The 23,882-nt window shown below is 43.1% G+C and overlaps 1 protein-coding gene and 1 pseudogene across 1 annotated transcript in view; one reads left to right on the top strand and one right to left on the bottom strand.

Annotated features, from left to right (window-relative positions):
* The window catches only part of LOC124594468 (ankyrin-1-like), a 196,879-nt gene that overhangs the window by 32,783 nt on the left and 140,214 nt on the right, over nt 1-23,882 (top strand). The gene's annotated exons all lie outside the window — the stretch shown is intronic.
* Nucleotides 10,229-10,346, bottom strand: LOC124596927 (annotated as a pseudogene).

Below are 23,882 nucleotides of genomic sequence, written 5' to 3'. Positions count from 1 at the left end.
GCCATTCAGGAGGTCATTGACAACATCGTTGTGCCCACACTTCAGCGGGTCATGCAGAATTTCGCTATCGCCAATGATGGCAGGCATATCGAACATGTCATAACCTAAATCCGAATATCTGCAGCGACGTTTACATGTTGAATAAAGTGTGTGCACGCCGTAGTTTGTAACTAATTTACGTTTTTATTCGCCTAGTTCAATAATATTGTCACCTTGAAGTTGGTAGAAACGTAAAGATATATACCTTTCACCAAGCTCTGAGTTTTCTGATGTTGTCCAAATTATTACACCTATGTTTAGAACATTGGCCATTGGTTTTAAATGAATATTCATTTGAAGTAATTCATATAGCAGGGAAACAAACACTGTAGCTGACGCATTATCCAGACTGCTAGAGGGTCATACGGAAAATGCAAAAATATTAGAACAAGTTGACTGAATTTTCTCATTACGAGAGCATTGAAGGGCGATCTGCTTTAACTGTGAAAAACCAAGCAAAGATTGTTGAAAGCGGTTGTCTCGAACAAAAAATTTTTTGTGCCATCTTGGCTTTGGAACGGTTTTTAACTAGAACGAGTAATATTACAGAAACATGAAAGAACTAAAAGAAACAGATTCACGTTGGTACAAGGTGAGAACAGTGCTAAAACAGATTAACACAGGCCGTTTGAAACAATATTACACCTTACACAGTGACGTATTGTTCTATAGGAGACATCCTAATACAGACACTTGGTGTGTATGCATTCTGTCTGAAAGTGTAGAGAAACTGATTTGGTATACACATCATGCCTAGGGACATTACGGTACCACAAAGTGTGTAAGGAAATCTAACTTTTTTAAATTTCTTCCAGTATCCATCACAGTTTGCGCCAAATAGTTTCGGACCATTTCCAAACCACACCCTTAAACGTAAGTGTAATCAAACAGTCCACCAATGTAGAGGAACTCGCGGTAGAATGAGGAACAAAGTTGAAAACACTTTTTAAAAACGCAAAAGGGTTAATTTACGTTTCTAGCATTTGTAGACTTAGAGAAAGTTTTGACAATGTTGACTGGAATACTCTCTTTCAAATTATGAAGGTGGCAGGGGTATAACACAGGGAGCGAAAGGCTATTTGCAATTTGTACAGAAACCAGAAGGCAGTTATAAGAGTCGAGGGACATGAAAGGGAAGCAGTGGTTGGGAAGGTAGTGAGACAGGGTTGTAGCCTATCCCCGCTGTTATTCAATTTGTATATTGAGCAAGCAGTGAAGGAAACAAAAGAAAAATTCGGAGTAGGTATTAAAATCCATGTAGAAGAAATAAAAACTTTGAGGTTCGCCGATGACATTGTAATTCTGTCATAGACAGCAAAGGACTTGGAAGAGCAGTTGAACGGAATGGACAGTGTCTTGAAAGGAGGATATAAGATGAACATCAACAAAAGCAAAACGAGGATAATGGAATGTAGTCGAATTAAGGCGGGTGATGCTGAGGGAATTAGATTAGGAAATGAGAAACGTAAGTAGTACAGGAGTTTTGCTATTTGGGCAGCAAAATAACATGATGGTCGAAGTAGAGAGGATATAAAATGTAGACTTGCAATGGCAAGGAAAGCGTTTCTGAAGAAGAGAAATTTGTTAACATCAAGTATAGATTTAAGTGTCAGGAAGTCGTTTCTGAAAGTATTTGTATGGAGTGTAGTCATGTATGGATGTAAAACATGGACGATGAATTGTTTGGACAAGAAGGGAATAGAAGCTTTAGAAATGTGGTGCTACAGAAGAATGCTGAAGATTAGATGGGTAGATCACATAACTAACGAGGAGGTATTGGAGAGGATTGGGGAGAGGAGAATTTTGTGGCACAACTTGACTAGAAGAAGGGATCGGTTGGTAGGACATGTTCTGAGGCATCAAGGGATCACCAATTTAGTGTTGGAGGGGAGCGTGGAGGGTAAAAACCATAGAGGGAGACCAAGAGATGAATACACTAAGCAGATTCAGAGGGATGTAGGTTGCAGTAGGTACTGGGAGATGAAGCAGCTTGCACAGGATAGAGTAGCATGGAGAGCTGCATCAAACCAGTCTCAGGGCTGATGACCACAACAACAACAACAACAAGGGAGCTGCAAGTTTTTCTGTAAACTCATTATGGTTTTTTATCACATAAATACAATAATATATTAGGAAAACAAAATAACAAAACTTTTCTATTCCAAAAGAGGAAAGTATGTCCCCGGGTATGGGGCACAATGGGGCGATAAGGACAAGCAGTTATAAAAACGTACGAAACTTGTGGAAATCCAAATTTCTTGTTTTGCTCTATATTTAAGAGATTACAAAGATTTAATTACAGTATTCATCGCGCGTGACCTGTCTCCTGCGTCACACACTAGGACGACCGCATCACCTTTGCTGTCTAGTCGCGCACATGAGTTGTGTGCCCATTTTTTACACATGGAACAAGCGACCTAGTCTTCAACTGACTTTGAAGAAAAGTCACTATAGTATGAACATTCACAGTCGGAACAGTCGTCAGAATAACTCTCATTAGTGTTTGGTTCTCTGTTCTTTTTTGTAGTTATCGTCGGACTGTTTCTTGTATTTTTTACATTCCTAATTTTATTATCTTTCTTAAATAGTTTTTTCCTTAGTCTTTCTTCTTTGGCAAATTTCTTTTCCTCTTTTACCTTAGGAGTTGCCTCTAACTCTTTTTTGTATGGGAAATCAGATAAGACCGTTGTTTTCTCCCTATTCCAATTCGTCCTTTTCATGCTTTCACTGACTTTTGGCAAAGGCATTGTAATTTCACGAGAAACGTGAAATGAAGGGGCCCTGTTGTCTGTTGTCATACACGAGCACCCAGGAGTGGAACAGTTAGCCTCATCAAAGCAGATCTTCTTAGCCGGCGCACCATCATTACAGTTAGCTGAAACCTTGACAGCTTAATCATCTAGCGTGGTTGGGATGTCTCTCTTGACTGGTGTGGGCCTACTACACGAAGGAAATTCCTCTTATCAGCTCCATAAATAATTACTTCTTTACTTATAGGCCTTTCAGGTTCAATGTCAGTTGTATCCGCTGGGACAAAATCGGCGTCGATGAGTATAGGTGGGTCAGTTGGCCATATCCCAGTAGCTTCGAAACTTTTATTGCAGTTTTCATTGCTGCACTTTTGATAAAAGCTAATCCAAAAAGGGATCGAAATTTGAAAGAGAGTTACGGTTTTTCCTGGGTTGCTTTTCCGCAATTTTCGAAACTCTTTGCCATAATGAAGACTTAAAGGCTTCATAAAAGAACCATCAAGAGGGTGAATCCTGTGAGAGCAATATGGTGGTAGAAACAACAACGAAACGCCACTCTCTCTCTCGTGTAGACTATAACTTCAGGGTTCTTGGTATGTGTTAAGTGGCCATCAAATATAAGAAGAACTCGGAAATCTTTTGATGCCTTAGAAAATTCCACAGATTTTCTAAAGCACACAAAAAATGTCTCTGCAGTCATCCATCCAGTGCTGTGTACCTCGGTCCAACTTCCTGTCGGCAATCCTATCTCAGATTCCTTCTGTTCCTTCTTTCGAGGAAAAATGAGCATCGAGGTCCGCTTGCCGACGTACAAATGAGACAGGTTACACTTTCGCCGCTTTCTGCAGATGTTAACGATTCGACTTGACGTTTGCTCTTACAAGCTATGATTTTTGATTGGTGTTCAGTGAAAAGCCTATTTCATCGAAATTAAATATCTGAGAAGCGGTTAGCTTGTGTTTGACAAACAAACTTGTTAGCAACGAAAAAAAGATTCTACAGCTATTTTATTAAAGCCCGTGGCTCTTGTACCAGATGTTGCTTTAGGTTTTAAGGAATCCGTTAACTCAATCTTCGTCTGCGATTTCAGTTTTAAATCTTTAAGCAATGCCATTTATTACAGCCAACTAATAAGCCAAGTTACGCAAGTTTTTCGTTGTTAGACGGAATAACCTAATCACCTTTGTTTTTTTAAATACGTTTTTAAACTTTCTAGCCGTTTTATCAGTTCTTTAGTCTACGATTTCTCTTCTTCTCCTACGCATCTTTCCGGAGTAGATTGGAGAGCAGCATGTTGATTTGATGACCAGAAATAATCACATCGACAGCATTATTCATTACCTCAGTAGGTCATGACTGCCTCTTTCTTTTTCTTTCATATACTCGAACCATATGAAATCAAAGAAAATATATTAGGGACCTTCTAAAAACGATCTCATAGCTCAGACCAATGCGGAACAGAACGGGTTACTACCCCACTCCACCGCACCTGTTCTGCTCCAGGGATACGATTTAGGTTCGGAAGTAAAGTCAGTTGAGAAAGATACGTAAACAAGCATTCAACAACACGACACAACAGTCAGTTACTTGCACTTCAATCATGTAAAAACAAGAGCTGTAATGTAAACATGTATGTAAACGTTACCTTGGTTATAAAATGATGAGGATTCACAAGACAGGAACAAAATATCACACAACAGAAACTTTACACATCAGCGCTCATTAAAACACGATAATTCAACTTACTGCTGCTCGCAGACAACACTTCCTTGACAACTAAAAACGTCGATCTTCTTTCCCCCCCGGTAACTCGTTCTGCCCTGGGTTCTCTTACATATGAGTAATAAATGTTTATATTCGTCGTTAGAAACCATTACATGAATGCAGAAAGTTAGACTTCGCACGAGTATATAGTATGGTTACCTTCCAATCGAACTCAAAAACTGCAATGAAATGTAACATTATGTATTCAAGAAATGGCTTCTAACGATGAATATGGACATCTGTTACTCATATGTACGTTGGTGGGCTGTATGATTGCACTTTACGTTTAAGGCTAGGTTTGAAAATGGACATGGTGTTTCGAAACTAGACGCCACAAACAGATGACTATTATCTCAATTGTGACGGATACCGGAAAAAATAAAACATTTCATACCCAAGTTGCTTGTCCTACCCTCCACTATATTGGAACTTCATTAACGTATTTTTTTTTTTACTTTCCCAATATGAGTCGAAATATACATTGGTTACTGAGCACTTGCATCATCCGTCAAAAACTGAAATCATTCAACAAAACTAATAAGGCTGAGTTCCACTCTATTTTGCCTAGTAAATCTCTTACCACTGGTTCATATTCGACCACCTGTGGATGTGTGTAGTATGTTATTGCATTATATGACTTTTTCCCAAGTTTGTAAAGCTTTATTCTGCAAAGTCTGCTGCAGCTGCTGTAATAATCAAAAGAATCTCAAATGATTTTATTCTCACAGTGGATAAACCCAAGTCACTACTCACAGACAATGCATCTTGCTTCACTGGTTATAACTGGAGACAGTTTTGCAAGAAAATGGCATACAAATAATTTTAATATCACGTTTTAACCCGCAAGCAAATTCCTGCAAAGGAGCGTTTCCCAAATTGAACAGATTCACATGCATAACGTCGGGTGCAGTCTCTTGATTTGTTTGAGCAGGTAGGAAACCATCTTCCTGTTATGACACACAATACATTCCTGCAGACTTCATGTTAAATGTCAGAGAAAGCAACCAGTAGGTAGACCCTCTCATCTTGTAAAATCCTAGTATGACAAGAATCTCAGAAACATGCAAAATTGTGAAGTAGGAGATTATGTTTTACTTTAAATTCTTCGCAAATCTTCACAGTTCAAACGAAAAAACAGCAAATTGGCACTACTTTATAAAGAACCATATGTCATCACAAGCATTGCACACCCAGATTATTATTTGCTCACAAGTCCTAGAAGCAATAAGATTCAAGGTTTGTACCCACACAAAGATCTGAAGAAGTTTCAGAATACGCAAAATCAGTTAATAAACAATATGAAAGGTGGAAAAATGGAAACGATCGTATGGCGTCAGTGCCTGGGGGTTCCCAGGCGGGAAGTTCGGCCGCCAAATGCAAGTCTTATTGAGTGCGACGCCACACTGGGCGACTTGCGGGTCGACAATGGGGATGAAATGATGATGAGGACAGCACAACACCCAGTCCCCGTAGGGAGAAAATCTCCCACCCCACCCGGGAATCGAACCCGGGCTCCTGTACGTGGCATTCAAACGCACTGACCGTTCAGCTAATAGGGCGGACATATGAAAGGTAAGTACTAGCTATGAGAATATCCGTTGTACTGAACACCACATGAACTAAACCCAAGAAACATCATGTTTCCTGGCTTTGTTTCAGAATGAGCATTAAATTTGCAACAGGTTTATTATCAGTGATACAAGATCTACAATAACTGGAATTGTATTTGTCTGTTTGCATGCATACACATGCATTGCTTTGAGTAAGATGTGCAGTAGCACCAGCTCACTTTCCAATGTTTCTTGTAACGTCAAGTATTTTCAACGGTATGGGTATAGGTTAGGTTTCTCTGTGTGCATTGCTTCTGATTGCTTCATGTGCTTAGCGCCTTTTAATCCTATGACAGGTACTTTGTGAAGAAAGTGAAGGATGGTCATGAATTGACGAACAAACTGTACAAATAGTAAAATGCCGGAGAATGACGCCCTGTCAAGAGATGAAACCATTTATACAGATGCACTTCTTTGAGTGCTATACACCATCTACACACAACAAACTCACACGCACGTAGAGTGTGTGCAGAATAACGTGGTCGGTAGATGCCCAGTCGGCAGGGCGTGCCTCTGGAGAACGGTGGTAGTAAGAGTTGCGGGCAGGCATTGAGATGCCTAGAGCTGGAGGGGAAGTGCAATATGGTGACCACTCTAAAAGATCTACTGTCATCTTTGCTTTGGATATTATCTACAAAAAATTCCGCTGATAATGCAACAAAAACAGAGATCTATTTTCGCCTGGCTTGTTAACCCTTTCAGAGAAGCAATATAAGTGGCGAATTTCGGGAAAAACCTACATTTCTCTTGTTATCCTATTAAACTGTACTTGTTTCTTCAAAACACAGGACTGGAACCCAGATTTCCCGCTTATCGCGAACGGTCGCCTTACCATTTGGCTATGCGTGCGCGACTCACGCTCAAACCCAAACTTCCATACGTCGTCTATCATGCGTCTACTGTTGCTGGTAGTGAATTCATTTGATGCGTTTCGTAACGGCTGTGGTCGCGCATCTTCACCAGATTAACACAGGCACTGCAATATCGTGTCACTAACACGTTCTGCAGACGCAACTGCGAGAGAATCCTGGAATAGTGGTTTTTTAAGTGAGGACCTGAGGAAAAGTAATGTCAATAACTTATGAAAAAATACATCCTTACTACAAAAATAAACGTGTAATTTCTTCACTTATGCTGTACCAAATCCACAATATTTCTTGTTCCACCAGCTATCGATGCCCCCCAAAAATTACATTCTTTCGTAGAAAAAGTCTGTAGTTAGTGGAATAACATAGTAAATAATGATATTTTGCATATTAACCATATGGCGAAATACTCTACTCTTTGCATGCTATCATTTGCCAGATTCTCTTTTCAATATCTAAAACCATTTATGAAATATGAGGAATGTTGTGAATATTTCAGTGGGGCATTATCACTGACACGCGTGATCGCATATGAGTGTGCTACACCAGATCAATTTTCTCGAGATTGGTGACAGGTAGAGACCTCCACTCAAGTCTGAAGAAAAATTCAGTGTGTTAGCTAAATTTCATTTACAGCTGCATATTATGTAATATGGATCAAACACAAAATCATAGCGATCCCATTTTCTCACAGTAAACTTTTTCAAATTTCGGGCAGTGTCTTACTTAAATGCAAATATCATATTACCTATGACCATTCACGAAATGATTTACTGTTTTGTGTCTTGCTTGGTCAGGAAAACCTTTCTTGATTTGTCTGACCGCCAGTATTTCCTTGTTCACTTAGCGTTATCCAGGGTCAACCACGTGGAGACGAACTACTCTGCATCCCTCGACAAATGCCTACGCTGGATACCACCAATTAGCAAAAATTACGACAAGCTTCTCGGAGCAGTTTTAAGCACCGCTAAAATGTGCATTCCCAGAGGATACAGTAGGAATATATCCCAGGGTGGTACGAAAACTGTGAAAGCCTCTTCAAAGCTTCCTTGAGGCGGGTGATCAAGAAGTGGCAGACGAGCATCACCATAACGTTGACGATGTGAGACAACAGAAATGGCTGGAACCAGTGGAATGTGTGAACTTTCGGACATCAAACCGTCAGGCACGGACTTCGCTACGAAAATTAGGAAGCGGAACACCTATTCAACGGCAAAAAGCAAACATCTCTCCAAATACGTACCCCCCACCCCCCACCCCCCCACATAACAGCAACGTCCAGAACACCAAGAGACAAAGCACACACAGTAGAAATAAAACGTAAACTCAGAAATATGCAGAATCAGACGACAGAGACTGAATATGCTCGCCCTTTTACACTTGAAGAAATCTTATCGGCACAAGAACATCACGCCAGGGAAAGCATCAGGATTCGACGACATCAGCCCCGAATTCCTAATAAACTGTGGAAAACACGCAAAGCTGGAGCTGGCCAGATTCTTCACCGACATCATCCAAACTGGTAATCTACCCAGAGAGTTCAAACGAACAGAGATAATAGCCATCCTAAAACCAGGGAAACCAGCAAACTTACGTGAGAGCTACAGGTCTATTCCATTATTATCAGTAGCATTAAAGTTATTTCAAAGGCTAATCTACAGCAGAATTTCTCAGAAAATACGAGGGTAAGTCAATTGTTATCCGCAAAGTAGTTATAAAATTTTATTCTAATCAAATAGGAAACTTACAAGAGCATCATTTTTCGTCATGGTCTCCTTGCGTTTCAACGCACATGCCCCATCGTTGTACAAGCTTCCAGATGCCCTCATAAAAGAAGGTTCTCAGTTGAGCTGCGAGCCACGACTCCACCGGTTCTTTCACTGCTTCGTCCGCGGCAAATCGACGGCCCCTTAATGCCTGTTTGACTGGACCAAACAAGTGATAGTCCGAAGGGTCAAGATTGGGACTATATGGGGGATGACCCAGCACTTCAAATTAGAGTTTCTGGAGCGTTTCAGCAGTGTGGGCAGCAGTATACGGACGGGCATTGTCGTGCAACAACACAACACCTTTTGACAGCAATCCTCGACGTTTGCTTCGAATTGCAGGCTTTAGTCTGGCAGTAAGCATCTCACTGTGACGTACACTGTTTAATGTTGTGTCCCTTTCTCCATAGTGTTCCAGTACTGGACCTTGTGTGTCCCAGAAAACCGTAAGCATCAGTTTCCCTGCGGACGCTTGGGTCTTGAACTTCTTCTTGCACGGCGAATTCGGATGTTTCCACTCCATACTCTGCCGTTTAAAAATGGTTCAAATGACTCTGAGCACTACGGGACTTAACAGCTGAGGTCATCAGTCCCCTAGAACTCAGAACTACTTAAACATAACTAACCTAAGGACATCACAAAAAAAATGGTTCAAATGGCTCTGAGCACTATAGTACTCAACTGCTGTGGTCATCAGTCCCCTAGAACTTAGAACTTCTTAAACCTAACCAAACTAAGGACATCACACACATCCATGCCGGAGGCAGGATTCGAACCTGCGACTGTAGCGGTCGCGCGGTTCCAGACTGAAGCGCCTAGAACCGCTTGGCCACACCGGCTGGCTCTGCCGTTTACTCTCCGGCTCTTAATGATGGATCCATGTTTCGTCATCAGTAATGATCATGTCTAAGAAGTTGTCCACTTCGTTACCATAGCGATCCAAATGCTTTTTGCAGATGTCCAAGCGCGTTTGTTTATGCAACTGTGTGAGTTGTTTTAGGACTCATCTTGCAGAAACTTCATGAAACCCAAATCTGTTGTGGATGATTTCGTATGCAGAACTGTGGCTAGTTTACAGACGATGTGCCACTTCGTCAATAGTTAATCGTCTATCTAAGAGAATCATTTCACATGAACGCTCAATGGTTTCTTCATTTGTGGCGGCAAACTGAAAGAAGCAGAGGTTGTAGAGAGCTTCAGGGAGAGCATTAGGGAACGATCGACAAGAATAGCACTCCGTCAGCAGGCCACAAGTGGCCCATCGGGACCATCCGACCGCCGTGTCATCCTCAGGTGAGGATGCGGATAGGAGGGGCGTGTGGTCAGCACACCGCTCTCCCGGTCGTTACGATGGTTTTCTTTGACCGGAGCCGCTACTATTCGGTCGAGTAGCTCCTCAGTTGGCATCACGAGGCTGAGTGCACCCCGAAAAATGGCAACAGTACATGGCGGCCCGGATGGTGGCCCATCCAAGTGCCGGCCACGCCCGACAGCGCTTAAATTCGGTGATCTCACGGGAACCGGTGTATCCACTGCGGCATGGCCGTTGCCATTGACAAGAATGGGGGAAAGACATACAGTAGAAGAAGAATGGGTAGCTTTGAGAGACGAAATAGTGAAGGTAGCAGAGGATCAAGTAGGTAAAAAGACGAGGGCTAATAGAAATCCTTGAGTAACAGAAGAGATATTGAATTTAATTGATGAAAGGAGAAAATATAAAAACGCAGTAAATCAAGCAGGCAAAAAGGAATACAAATGTCTCAAAAATGAGATCGACAGGAAGTGCAAAATGGCTAAGCAGGGATGGCTAGAGGACAAATGTAAGGATGTAGAGGCTTGTCTCACTAGGGGTAAGACAGATACTGCCTACAGGAAAATTAAAGAGACCTTTGGAGAAAAGAGAACCACTTGCACAAAAATCAAGAGCTCAGATGGAAACCAAGTTCGAAGCAAAGAAGGGAAAGCAGAAAGGTGGAAGGAGTATATAGAGGGTCTATACAAGGGCGATGTACTTGAGGACAATATTATGTAAATGGAAGAGGATATAGATGCAGATGAAATGGGAGATATGATACTGCGTGAAGAGTTTGACAGAGCACTGAAAGACCTAAGTCGAAACAAGGCCCCGGGAGTAGACAACATTCCATTAGAACTACTGACAGCCTTGGGAGAGCCAGTCCTGACAAAACTCTACCATCTGGTGAGCAAGATGTATGAGACAGGCGAAATACCCTCAGACTTCAAGAAGAATATAATAATTCCAATCCCAAAGAAAGCAGGTGTTGACAGATGTGAAAATTACCGAACTATCAGTTTAATAAGCCATGGCTGCAAAATACTAACACGAATTCTTTACAGACGAATGGAAAAACTGCTATAAGCCGACATCGGGGAAGGTCGGTTTGGATTCCGTAGAAATGTTGGAACATTTGAGGCAATACTGACCCTATGACTTACCTTAGAAAATAGATTAAGGAAAGGCAAACCTACGTTTCTAGCATTTGTAGACGTAGAGAAAGCCTTTGACAACGTTGAATGGAATACGCTCTTTCAAATTCTGAAGGTGGTAGGGGTAAATTACAGGGAGTGAAAGGCTATTTACAATTTGTACAAAAACCAGATGGCAGTTATAAGAGCCGAGGGACATGAAAGGGAAGCAGTGGTTGGGAAGGGAGTGAGACAGGGTTGTAGCCTATCCCCGATGTTATTCAATCTGTATATTGAAGGAAGCAAAAGAAAAATTTAGAGTAGGAATTAAAATCCATGGAGAAGAAATAAAAACTTTGAGGTTCGCCGATGACATTGTAATTCTGTCAGAGACAGCAAAGGACCTGGAAGAGCAGCTAAACGGAATGGACATGGTCTTGAAAGGAGGATATAAGATGAACATCAACAAAATCAAAACGAGGATAATGGAATGTAGTCGAATTAAGTCGGGTGATGCTGAGGGAATTAGATTAGGAACTGAGACACTTAAAGTAGTAAAGGAGTTTTGCTATTTGGGGAGCAAAATAACTGATGATGGTCGAAGTAGAGAGGATATAAAATGTAGACTGGCAATGGCAAGGAAAGCATTCCTGAAGAAGAGAAATTTGTTAACATCGAGTATAGATTTAAGTGTCAGGAAGTCGTTTCTGAAAGTATTTGTATGGAGTGTAGCCATATATGGAAGTGAAATATGGACGATAAATAGTTTAGATAAGACGAGAATAGAAGCTTTCGAAATGTGGTGCTACAGAAGAATGCTGAAGATTAGATGTGTATATCACATAACTAATGAGGAGGTATTGAACAGAATTGGAGAGAAGAGAAATTTGTGGCACAACTTGACTAGAAGAAGGGATCGGTTGGTAGGGCATATTCTGAGGCATCAAGGGATCACCAATTTAGTATTGGGGGGCAGCGTGGAGGGTAAAAATCGCAGAGGGAGACCAAGAGATGAATACACTAAGCAGATTCAGAAGGATGTAGGTTGCAGTAGGTACTGGGATATGAAGAACCTTCCACAGGATAGAGTAGCATGGAGAGCTGCATCAGACCAGTCTCTGAACTGAAGACCACAACAACAACAACAGCGCCATCTATCACAAAGCGAAAAAAGTGGTCCAACTAAAACATTCATATTTCTTTACGTACTAGATGAATATGTAATAAAAAATGTGGGCTCGTATAAAAAAAAACGCAATTGATATCCGTTTGATCTATGGCAGCACCATCTAGCGGGTCAACCATAGCCCCATCTGGTTTCCCCCTTCAAGCTAGACGAGTTTCGTTCTTTGTAGTTTTTTGGTTTGATGCTTATTTCGTGAGATATTTGGTCCGGTCACTATCAGTGGACCACCCCGTATAAGGAGCGCTGTAGATGCGTGCGTCATGTCTTTTCGATGTAAAAAAGCACCGTTCCTGAGCTATAAACTTCTCAGCGGGTACGCGACAGCGTTGGCTTATCGCACCGGGTCCTGCACGGAAACCGAACTATTCACGAATAATGTATTTGTTTCGAGGAATTCTGTAGCGCGGAATGCGTTCCACGATTTTGATACAGAACCACACCGCTGGCCCGAGTGTCGCAGGCTTCAGCTTGTTGGCGCGACATCCCAGTCATAATTTCTACGACCCTGGCCCCAGTTCCACGAACCCATAGCGCATTCCTGCCTTTCCGCTGCTGATGACTACGCAGAAAGGCGCGCTTCCGCCCGTAGCGGCGACAAGAAAGCACGCCGCGTGTCACGCCAGGACGGGTAGAGTAGCGCGGGCGAAGCTACGCATGAGCGCGCATTCAGAGACTGTTGCTTAACCAGTACCGCGCAGCATTTCCCTGTGAAGCGACGGCTGGACGTACAAGCAGACCTGGAATCCTCTATCCCTTCAACTTTCTTCTTACTTATGGGATTTTCGGGCATTAATTTCCTGAATCACTACGTTACAGAGAAGTTGCAGCATTAGAAAATTGCAGCGAAATGCAGGAAGATTTGCAGCGGATAGGCACTTGGTGCAGGGAGTGACAACTGACCCTTAACATAGACAAATGTAATGTATTGAGAATACATAGAAAGAAGGATCCTTTATTGTATGATTATATGATAGCGGAACAAACACTGGTAGCAGTTACTTCTGTAAAATATCTGGGAGTATGCGTGCGGAACGATTTGAAGTGGAATGATCATATAAAATTAATTGTTGGTAAGGCTGGTGCCAGGTTGAGATTCATTGGGAGAGCCCTTAGAAAATGTAGTCCATCAACAAAGGAGGTGGCTTACAAACTATTCGTTCGACCTATACATGAGTATTGCTCATCAGTGTGGGATCCGTACCAGGTCGGGTTGACAAAGGAGATAGAGAAAATCCAAAGAATAGCGGCGCGTTTCGTCACAGGGTTATATGGTAAGAGTGATAGCGTTACGGAGATGTTTAGCAAACTCAAGTGGCAGACTCTGCAAGAGAGACGCTCTGCATCGCGGTGTAGCTTGCTGTCCAGGTTTCCAGAGGGTGCGTTTCTGAATGAGGTATCGAATATATTGCTTCCCCCTACTTATACCTCCCGAGGAGATCACGAATGGAAAATTAGATATTCCAGTTTGCACGGAGGCTTTCCGGCAGTCGTTCTTCCCGCGAACCATACGCGGCTGGAACAGGAAAGGGAGGTAATGACAGTGGCACGTAAACTGCCCTCCGCCACACACCGTTGGGTGGCTTGCGGAGTATAAATGTGGATGTAGATGTAGATGCAATTCTCAAAAAATCTCGAATTTTTTTTCTGAATATTAGAAGATTTATGAGCTCTACTAAATACAAAACATTTGCAGCTTATTACAAGAGTTGCTGGCAGCTGAAAGCATTCGGTCACCTTTCATTCAACTGCCAGCTATAAAATTTGGGAAATTATAACAAAATTGATTTCTTAATAAGGTAAATGATTTTGTTCCATTATTTTCTTACGTTGTAATTAAAAAAAGAATATAGCTAAGAAGGTAGCTGAAGAACGTACAGAGTGGAGAGCGAATGGAGATGCATAGATGAGTTAGTCTGGCGGAAAAAAAGAAAATGTGTAGCATAAAAGCTTGTATTATCAAGGTCCTTAGTGCAGTTCTTCCTAGCAGCAATTTTTTACTTACATTTATAAATTATATATTTATTAACAAATAGAAATATTAATTACCACATAGGAAATCGTAATTTTTAAATAAAAATAACATTTTCTTGTATTTAATCACTAATCATATTTGATACAGACATGCGAAAAGCATTATTGTTATACGAAAAAATTATGTTCTCGTACATTAATAATACTGTTCAGTCTCTATAAACAAAATGGTACTTTTTTTATTGGGTGCTCTGCGTTTGTATAGGAACATTCAGTTTTTTATATGATTACTAGCTGACAAACCCCGCATCGTCCAGATATTCCCTTTGTCAATTTTCTGTTAAAAACGGAAATAAAAAATGAACTGTGCTTGTAGGATAATATGGAAAAAAATTTCAGTCCCATGTATTTGTGAATATATCACAGAAATTATGCAGCAGGCTCGGTGTAAGATGGCCCGAGACAGTTTCTGCACGCTGAGCGAAGCTACTTTGCGAGTCTACAACGCGAATTTATAAACGTGTCTATGGCAACGCCTCTTCATAGCGCTGTAGACGACTATTGCTTTCGGCTACAGTCATTTGCGCTCACAGTTGAAAGCTGTTAGAGATTTCCTTAAGATGACTCGATTGTAGGAGTGTCTTATAAGTAACGAGTATATGTATTAAAACGTCATGCATGATGCAGCGCCTGCTGTTGTGGCCGAGCGGTTCTAGGCGCTTCAGTCTGGAACCACGGGGATACTACGGTCGCAGGTTCGAATCCTGCCTCGGGCATGGATGTGTGTGATGACCTTAGGTTAGTTACATTTAAGTAGTCCTAAGTCTAGGGGACTGATGACCTCAGATGTTAAGTCCCATAGTGCTTAGAGCCATGATGCAGCATTTTTTCACACATCTCAGTGTTTATGACATTATATCTCTTGAACTATATGTCGTACAGTGATATATTTGTGCAGCCACATTTAAAGGCATATATGGATACTGTCTGCAAAATCTGTTGCGAATAGAGTTAGTAGCAAAGAAGTAATAAATTTAAAATCTTCTCACAACGCGGCAGTTTTTCACACATCTCAGTATTTACGACGTCGTATCTCCTGATTATGTGTCGTACTGTGACATAATTTTGTAGGTGCATTTAGCGGCATATGTGGATACTGGCTGCGAAATTTATTCGGAATAGAGTTAGTAGCACAGAAGCAATAAATTTAAACGTAATGCACGATGCGCAAGTTTTTCACGCGTCTCGTTGTTTCTGATGTCACATCAGCTGAACTATAATAGGCAGGCGGGTCGTACCCGCACAGTGATTGTTGCCTGACAGTAAGGGCTATACGAATGTATACCAAGCTTGGTTGATTTCGGTCCAGTGGTTTATATTGTCAATTCTAGACAAACACTCCAGCGTTTAGAGTTCGTATGAAGAAGTATTTTATTTTATCCACTAGAATGAAACAGAACATGAGTAGTTTAGAAAGGCGCTTAAATATGAGTACTTAGCAGATAAAGCTGATACTTGGCTATATTTCTGCGCACTATTTAACAAAAACAGCGAATGAATATTCGTTTGATCTCAACACTGTTCCTGTGTCAGCCCCAGATTTTTCACCTTGTTCAGGCAAGTGACGTCACTAGCTCCACAGCAACAACAAATGGTTCAAATGGCTCTGAGCACTATGGGACTTAACATCTATGGTCATCAGTCCCCTAGGACTTAGAACTACTTAAACCTAACTAACCTAAGGACATCACAAAACACCCAGTCATCACGACGCAGAGAAAATCCCTGACCCCGCCGGGAATCGAACCCGGGAACCCGGGCGTGGGAAGTGAGAATGCTACCGCACGACCACGAGCTGCGGACCCACAGCAACAACAATAGCAGCTAGAAATACCAAGGAGGAACATAAAGTGTTCACTTGGGTGGGAGCTTACTACGGCCCGTTTGCAGAGCAAAATGAGACGGAGTGGTCGTAGAAACGAGAGGAGTCACGAACGGGATGAGGATAGATAAACTGGTAGATGTATGGAGAGTATCGCTGCAAGAAGAGGGAATTGAGTCGAGACAGAAGTAGGAAATTTGTCAACATCTGAAGCAGAAACGAAACGAAATAATTCAAATTTGGGAAAAGACTTTCAAGGAAGCATCCTCCATATGACAGCAACCGCAGGAACCGAGCGAAGCTTCAGGAAGACGACAGATGACTTATCACCTTCAGTAGTGCTGCAACGGTACAATAGTTTGTTTTGTCTACGAGTCAACAGCAATACTGTGTAATGGAGGACTAGAAGATTTACAACTCGTGAAGACATGGAGTTCACAGATTCGGGGTGTTGTGCCATGACCTAGAGTATTGAACTGCCAGCCACCAAAGCAGCAGAACGAAGTCATCGTGAGAGAGGAACCGCCATAAAGGTGACTACGCACTGTGAAGTACTTATTCAGTACACTGATGCTGAAAAATATCCCCGTTGACTCTTCTGAAAATCAAAGTTGAGACAAGTTACCGCTATGACAGGGTGGCCAGAAGAGCTGAATGCGCGAGAAAATCAGCCCAACTGAAGTCGCTATTGCTTCATGTGGTCGGGGAAGTGCACTAACTTGTTTTTGTTTCCGACCGAAAGGGCTCACAAAGGGAAATACGTTAGCTGTCCTGGTTAACATAAAAAGTACTTGCATCAGAGCCACTCTCTCAGATGTGCTCAATGTGCCAAGATGTTTTCAGACATTGTCCATATGTATACTTGATGCTAAGCTCTGCTGACAGCATGAGCCTCTAGCTCTGAGACGAAGACTGCGTGTAGACTACCTGGAGTGGCTCTGAGCACTATGGGACTTAACTTCTGAGGTCATCAGTCCCCTAGAACTTAGAACTACTTAAACCTAACTAACATAAGGGCATCACACACATCCATGCCCGAGGCAGGATTCGAACCTGCGACCGTAGCGGTCGCGCGGTTCCAGACTGTAGCGCCTAGAACCGCTCGGCCACAGCGGCCGGCCGACTACCTGGAGTCTTCACACCACTGTGTCACCTACTGATGACTACCTACTGAGGTTGTCCACCTTCCTGGTGGAAAATGTGTTTGAGTCCAGACTGGTAGCTGCCTAGCTACACTATCGCTGCACTCTGGTCCTTGTGGCCCACCTTGTAATTGATAACCCCCTAATGTGGGAACATGCTTTCGACATCGACTATGCTGGGGCCTACAGTTTGAGTGCCCGAGTTGTGTATGCAGCCTGGACGTGGCTGGCTTTCATCAGCCATGGAGTGTGCTCTCTGTGGGCTAATGGCGTCCTGCTGACATCGGCGGATGCGCTGCCTATGCGTGTCACTGCCCAGGTGTACCTCCTGATGGCGGGTCCCTGAGTTACTACAGCTCACTTCCTCATCCCAGGAACAACGACCTCAACACTACTGACAACCACAGCAATCTCCACCACCTCTCTCAACCCATGTCCAGACGAAGGAAGAGGCTTTTTTATTGTGACCTTTGTACAGCCATTTCCTCCGTCACTGTTGGGGTAACCTCTTGGTCCCAGCAGGGGAAAGTTGTCAGGGATTTAAGCATATGCAGGAACACTTAAGATTGAACAGTTTTTAAGAGATATGTGGTTTTTTAAAGTTAGATCAAAGAATGTTGCTAACAAGTGTGATGTATAATGAAAAAATATTTTATTTGCTCCTCACAAATTATTAAAACTTCATGAATAATTAATTAGAAATTCCAAGGTGCTACTCCAGGTGGGTGTAAAAATAAATGTGCGCAACGGAAAATACAAGTACTGAACGCGAAAATGAAGATTTGGCCCTGTCTGACTAAATCCTGAAGCAGACCTTACGATCTCTTAATGGTGATATTATTTCCACCTTCTTGCTCGTTAACATGTAAAGTACAACATAAATATAAATGAATGATTAAGGGAACTAGTAACTACAAAATGATAAATGCTGTTTCAGCTTATAAACTTATTGTAGATTAAAACCCCTTTATATATTACAAATGTTTATATATCAATGTCCAATGGACATAAAGGGATACAAATAAATTTCCTCACTAATGGCCGGCCGCGGTGGTCTAGCGGTTCAGGCGCTCAGTCCGGAACCGCGCGACTACTACGGTCGCAGGTTCGAATCCTGCCTCGGGCATGGATGTGTGTGATGTCCTTAGGTTAGTTAGGTTTAATTAGTTCTAAGTTCTAGGGGACTGATGACCACAGATGTTAAGTCCCATAGTGCTCAGAGCCATTTGAACCATTTGAACCTCACTAATATGATTGATCAATTGCCAAAATACGCCCCTTTTTATGGCTACGCGATATAATATAAACAACGCGAGATGACTGACATCATCTACTTACCAAGCGCTAGAAGACACTACTTTCAAAGATGATATGCACTGGTGTGCAACCTCAGTGGAAATAAAATTTACGTGATCACAGCTGTTTAGCTTTATAGCCCTAATAAGCCGAAGCAATTAGTAATATCACCGTATGTACTGCGTCCGGTGCGTCGGAGTGATGGTTCTCGTACACGTCTGCGACAACGGAAGAACTCCAGCCACAAATACAAAAAAAAAAGAAAAAACCCTCATTCAAACACTAGGACGGCAGAAGACGGTCCTCTGACTAGTATAATCTAATACTGTCTTCTCCTCTCTGTATTCTACAGACGAGAAACGCGAACTTCTCAACATGAGTATAGGCAGAAGAAGTGTTCCCAATCACTGAACACTGCACACTCAACGATGACTCCCTACCCGGAGGCGAAGTCCATAATCGTATAAGTTCACAACAGTACAGTGCCTAACCGTTCTAACTATAAATCTCTTGAGAGCAAAGACAGCAAATCCGTCTGTAGCAACAAAAGCTGATGCTGAGCGACCGTCAAACACTGGCGCTCAAAGTGGAAGACTTTTCTTCCCACCGCTGGCTTCCCAGCAAAGTTCGGCTCCCGTCCCTCATAATTGCAGAAGGCGAATCCTATGCTCGAAACCACGGAATATTCTCCTTCTCTTCAGATTCTTCCGAACGCCGACCAATCATATTTTAGTCTTTTGTCGTCCAGCATGGAAAGTTTGCGAGGAAATACCTATCCCTATTAATTAGGAATTCATACAATGGCACGCTTCTCAGAGTAAAAATCCTCGGAAATAACCCAGCTTGCGTGATTTCCGAAGTAAAGCTTCCTTGTTCCTCTCTACTGCGTCCAAGATTTTCGGAGTTTCCGGTTATCCTTCCTGCCTAGCTACAAAACCGGCCAGCCGCCACTCTATTGTGCTTCAGCGCTCAGGTGCCCCGACCGTGTGGCTAGGGCTACTTCCTGTGTTAAGCAGGATCAACACACCTGTGCGGGCTATTCCACCCAGGGCCTGAGTTACGCCTGCCGTTTCTTTTCCACTGGCGTTCCAACCTCTACTAGTATAGGTAATCATTCATTACGCCGTTTTGATAAAAATAGACACTCCATCACCTTTCATGCAATAAGCGTTAACAATTATTTACAAGGTGTACGTGACAATGTCAGTCTTCTTTAAATATTCAAATATACGTTATACAACCTATCAAATGATACCTAATTCCGGTTGTAAATCACGACAAAGTATGTGGATGAGTGTTTGTAAGATGCGAAATTATAGCCACCTTACAAAATAAAAGAAATGGGGCTGTAGTCAAGCACTAGAAAAGATCCCTTTCAAGGAACTACGTTTTTGGGCCCTCAGAGTCTTTGACATGGCATGTCTGAATAAAATCTTCTCGGTTTTCAAGGTGTGTCAATTGAAATAAAATTCTCGAGCTTTCGGTGGTCATCTCTGCCATCATCGTCACGAGTAAAACCACTGACTGCCGGATCTGGCACGGTTTTTCACTTATAAAGCCACGATTGCGGCCTCTGGCACCAATTGAAGAGGGCCGAAACGACGCGTGTGCGAAAGGTGATTGGGCAGCTCATAGCAGCTCTGACCAGCCGCGGGACTGGGGCCAACGGGCTATACGGGCCTTGCAGCGAACTGGTGACGTCACACTAGTAGGCTTGTCCGTCGCAATTCGGGAACGCTCGGCTCTATCCAGGGCCCACGGGAAATCAATATTTAATCGAAAAGCGTATTGACTAAATTTTGTCGTCTGCAACCGAGAACTTGCATGCATTTAAATGCGCAGTCAGGAATCATTAAGCTCGTCTGAAATAGTTATTCGCTCCCTGCCGGAGACGGCTGCTAGCACTCGTAAGACCTGCAGTGTAGCGTGCTGTAACATATGCGCCACAGCCTGTCTTTCTCGTGGGCCTCGCCCAGGGACCGAGTGACGTCAGGTGGCACGAGGGGCCGCTCCCGTATCCCGACAAGCGTCAAGTATTCGTCGTTGCTTCCATTCGACAACCGGAGCCCTCCCCAACGACCTACTCAGTGTGTACTCCTAGTGTCTGTTGAAATTGTTGCTGTTCATTCCAATCTCAGCCGCCTCTTTTATAACGGAATCATAGTATGTTGACACATGAGCCACGACTTCTGTTTTTTCAGACAGAATTTTGTGTCCATTTTCCAGGTTATGCTCAGCTATGGCCGACTTGTCAAGCTCCCTTTGTTTAATACGTCGCTTGTGCTAGGTACAATGCTCTGCAACTGTGCGAATTGTCTGACCGATATAGGCGCTGCCGCACTTGCAAAGGGGCACCATACACACTGAGCACACGAGGAGCTATGCCTTCTTTAACAGGGCGCAGCATATCTCTTATTTTGGAGGTGGGCCAGAACACTGGTCTCAGTCCATGTCTCTGCAACACAATCCCAACTTGCATTCTTCTCACCTGAAACATCCAAGAACGGTAGCTTGCCACCTTTCTCCATATTGATGGTAAATTTAATGTTGGGATGGACGCCGTTCATGTGATGAACGAGCTGTGATATTTTAGAGCATGGCGGTGACTCCTCACGTCACCTGAAATCACTCGGTCCTGCAGCAGGCCGGAGCTGCTATGAGCATCCAAATCGCCTTCCGCAGACGTGTTGTTTCGGGCCTCTCGGATTGGTGACAGAAGTATACAGGATGGTCCATTATTCGTGACCGGGCCAAATATCTCACGAAATAAGCGTCAAACCAAAAAAACTACAAAGAACGAAACTTGTCTAACTTGAAGGGGGAAACCAGATGGCGCTATGGTTGGCCCGCTAGATGGCGCTACCATAGTTCAAACGGATATCAACTGCGTTTTTTTGTATAGGAACCCCCATTTTTATTACATATTCGTGTAGTACATAAAGAAATATGAATGTTTTAGTTGGACCACTTTTTTCGCTTTGTGATAAATGGCGCTGTAATAGTCACAAACATATGGCTCACAATTTTAGATGAACAGTTGGTAATAGGTAGGTTTTTTTAAATTAAAATACAGAACGTAGGTACGTTTGAACATTTTATTTCGGTTGTTCCAATGTGATACATGTACCTTTGTGAACTTATCATTTCTGAGAACGCATGTTGTTACAGCCTGATTACCTGTAAATACCAAATTAATGCAATAATGACAGGGACAGGGACTGTGATTGTTGTGTTCGGATGAGGGTTGAGTTGGCGTCCCCTCGCTCACAGCTGCAGGCGGCACTGACTTCGGTCGCGCAGCTTGAGGCTGTTGCCAATGGGCACCACTGTGGGGAGCTGGACTTGGGTATCACGGGTATGTCAACCTCATCCCGTCTGTCCCCAGATCGGTCTGCCACTGTGGTTGCCCCAGTTGCTGCCCGCAGTCGGGCTGAGCCCTCGCCTGTGGTTGATTGGGAGGTCGTTCCAAGGTGTGGCAGGCAGCGAAAGACGTCCCCGGAGGCTGATCAGAAAGCCTCCCTGGTGCGTCTGACAAACAGGTTTCAGGTACTGTCTCTGGCTGAGCCAGATGCAGCTGCCTGCCCTGTTTCAGAGGATGATTCTCAGCCTTCAAGGTCTGGGCAATCGCAGAGGGTGGGCTTATTGGCAGTTGGGAGCTCCAATGTTAGGCGCGTAATGGGGCCCCTTAGGGATATGGCGGCTAAGAAGAGGAATAAATGCAGTGTGCACTCCGTGTGCATTCCGGGTGGAGTCATTCCTGATGTGGAAAGGGTCCTTCCGGATGCCATGAAGAGCACAGGGTGCAGCCAGCTGCAGGTGGTGGCACATATCGGCACTAATGACGTTTGTCGCTTTGGATCTGAGGAAATTCTCTCTGGATTCCAGCGGCTATCTGATTTGGTGAAGGCTGCCGGTCTTGCTTACGAGATGAAGGTAGAGCTCACCATCTGCAGCATCGTTGACAGAACCGACTGCCGACCTTTGGTGCAGAGCCGCGTGGAGGGTGTGAATCAGAGGCTCAGATGGTTTTGCGACCGCGTTGGCTGCAGATTCCTTGACTTGCGCCATAGGGTGGTGGGGTTTCGGGTTCCGCTGAATAGGTCAGGAGTTCACTACGCTCAGCTGGCGGCTACACGGATAGCGGAGGCTTTGTGACGTGGACTGGGCGGTTTTTTAGGTTAGAAGGACTCGGGAAAGTACGGGGTGGGCTGCAATCTCAAAGGGTGCATGGAAAATACAGGACGTGCTTCGACCAAGGAACAGTCGGAATTGTAGTTGTAAATTGTTGTAGTTGTGCTGGAAAAGTCCTTGAGCTTCAAGCGCTAATAGAAAGCACAGAAGCTGAAATCGTTATAGGCACAGAAAGCTGGCTAAAGCCTGAAATAAGTTCTGCAGAAATTTTTACGAAGTCTCAGACGTTGTTCAGGAAAGATAGATTTGGCAGAGTTGGTGGTGGAGTGTTTGTGTCTGTCAGTAGTGGTTTATCTTGTAGTGAAGTCGAAGTAGATACTCCGTGCGAATTGGTATGGGTGGAGGTTATACTTAACAGCCGAACTAAATTAATAATTGGCTCCTTCTACCGACCCCCAGACTCCGATGATATAGCGGCTGAACAATTCAGAGAAAATTTGAGTCTCGTAACAAATAAATACCCCACTCATACGGTTATAGTTGGTGGGGACTTCAATCTTCCCTCGATATGTTGGCAAAAATACTTGTTCAAAACCGGTGGTAGGCAGAAAACATCTTCCGAGATTGTCCTAAATGCTTTCTCCGAAAATTATTTCGAGCAGTTAGTCCACGAACCCACGCGAATTGTAAATGGTTGCGAAAACACACTTGATCTCTTAGCCACAAACAATCCAGAGCTAATAGCGAGCATCATGACTGATACAGGGATTAGTGATCACAAGGTCGTTGTAGCTAGGCTCAATACCGTTTCTTCCAAATCCACCAGAAACAAACGTAAAATAATTATATTAAAAAAGCGGATAAAGTGTCACTAGAAGCCTTCCTAAGAGACAATCTCTATTCATTCCGAACTTACTATGGAAATGTAGACGAGATGTGGCTCAAATTCAAAGATATAGTAGCAACAGCAATTGAGAGATTCATACCTCATAAACTGGAAAGAGATGGAACTGATCCCCCATGGTACACAAAACAGGTCCGAACACTGTTGC

Source organism: Schistocerca americana, chromosome 2 (genome assembly GCF_021461395.2).
Source record: "Schistocerca americana isolate TAMUIC-IGC-003095 chromosome 2, iqSchAmer2.1, whole genome shotgun sequence".
NCBI lineage: Eukaryota > Metazoa > Arthropoda > Insecta > Orthoptera > Acrididae > Schistocerca > Schistocerca americana.
This window is presented reverse-complemented; position numbering and strand designations above follow the sequence as displayed.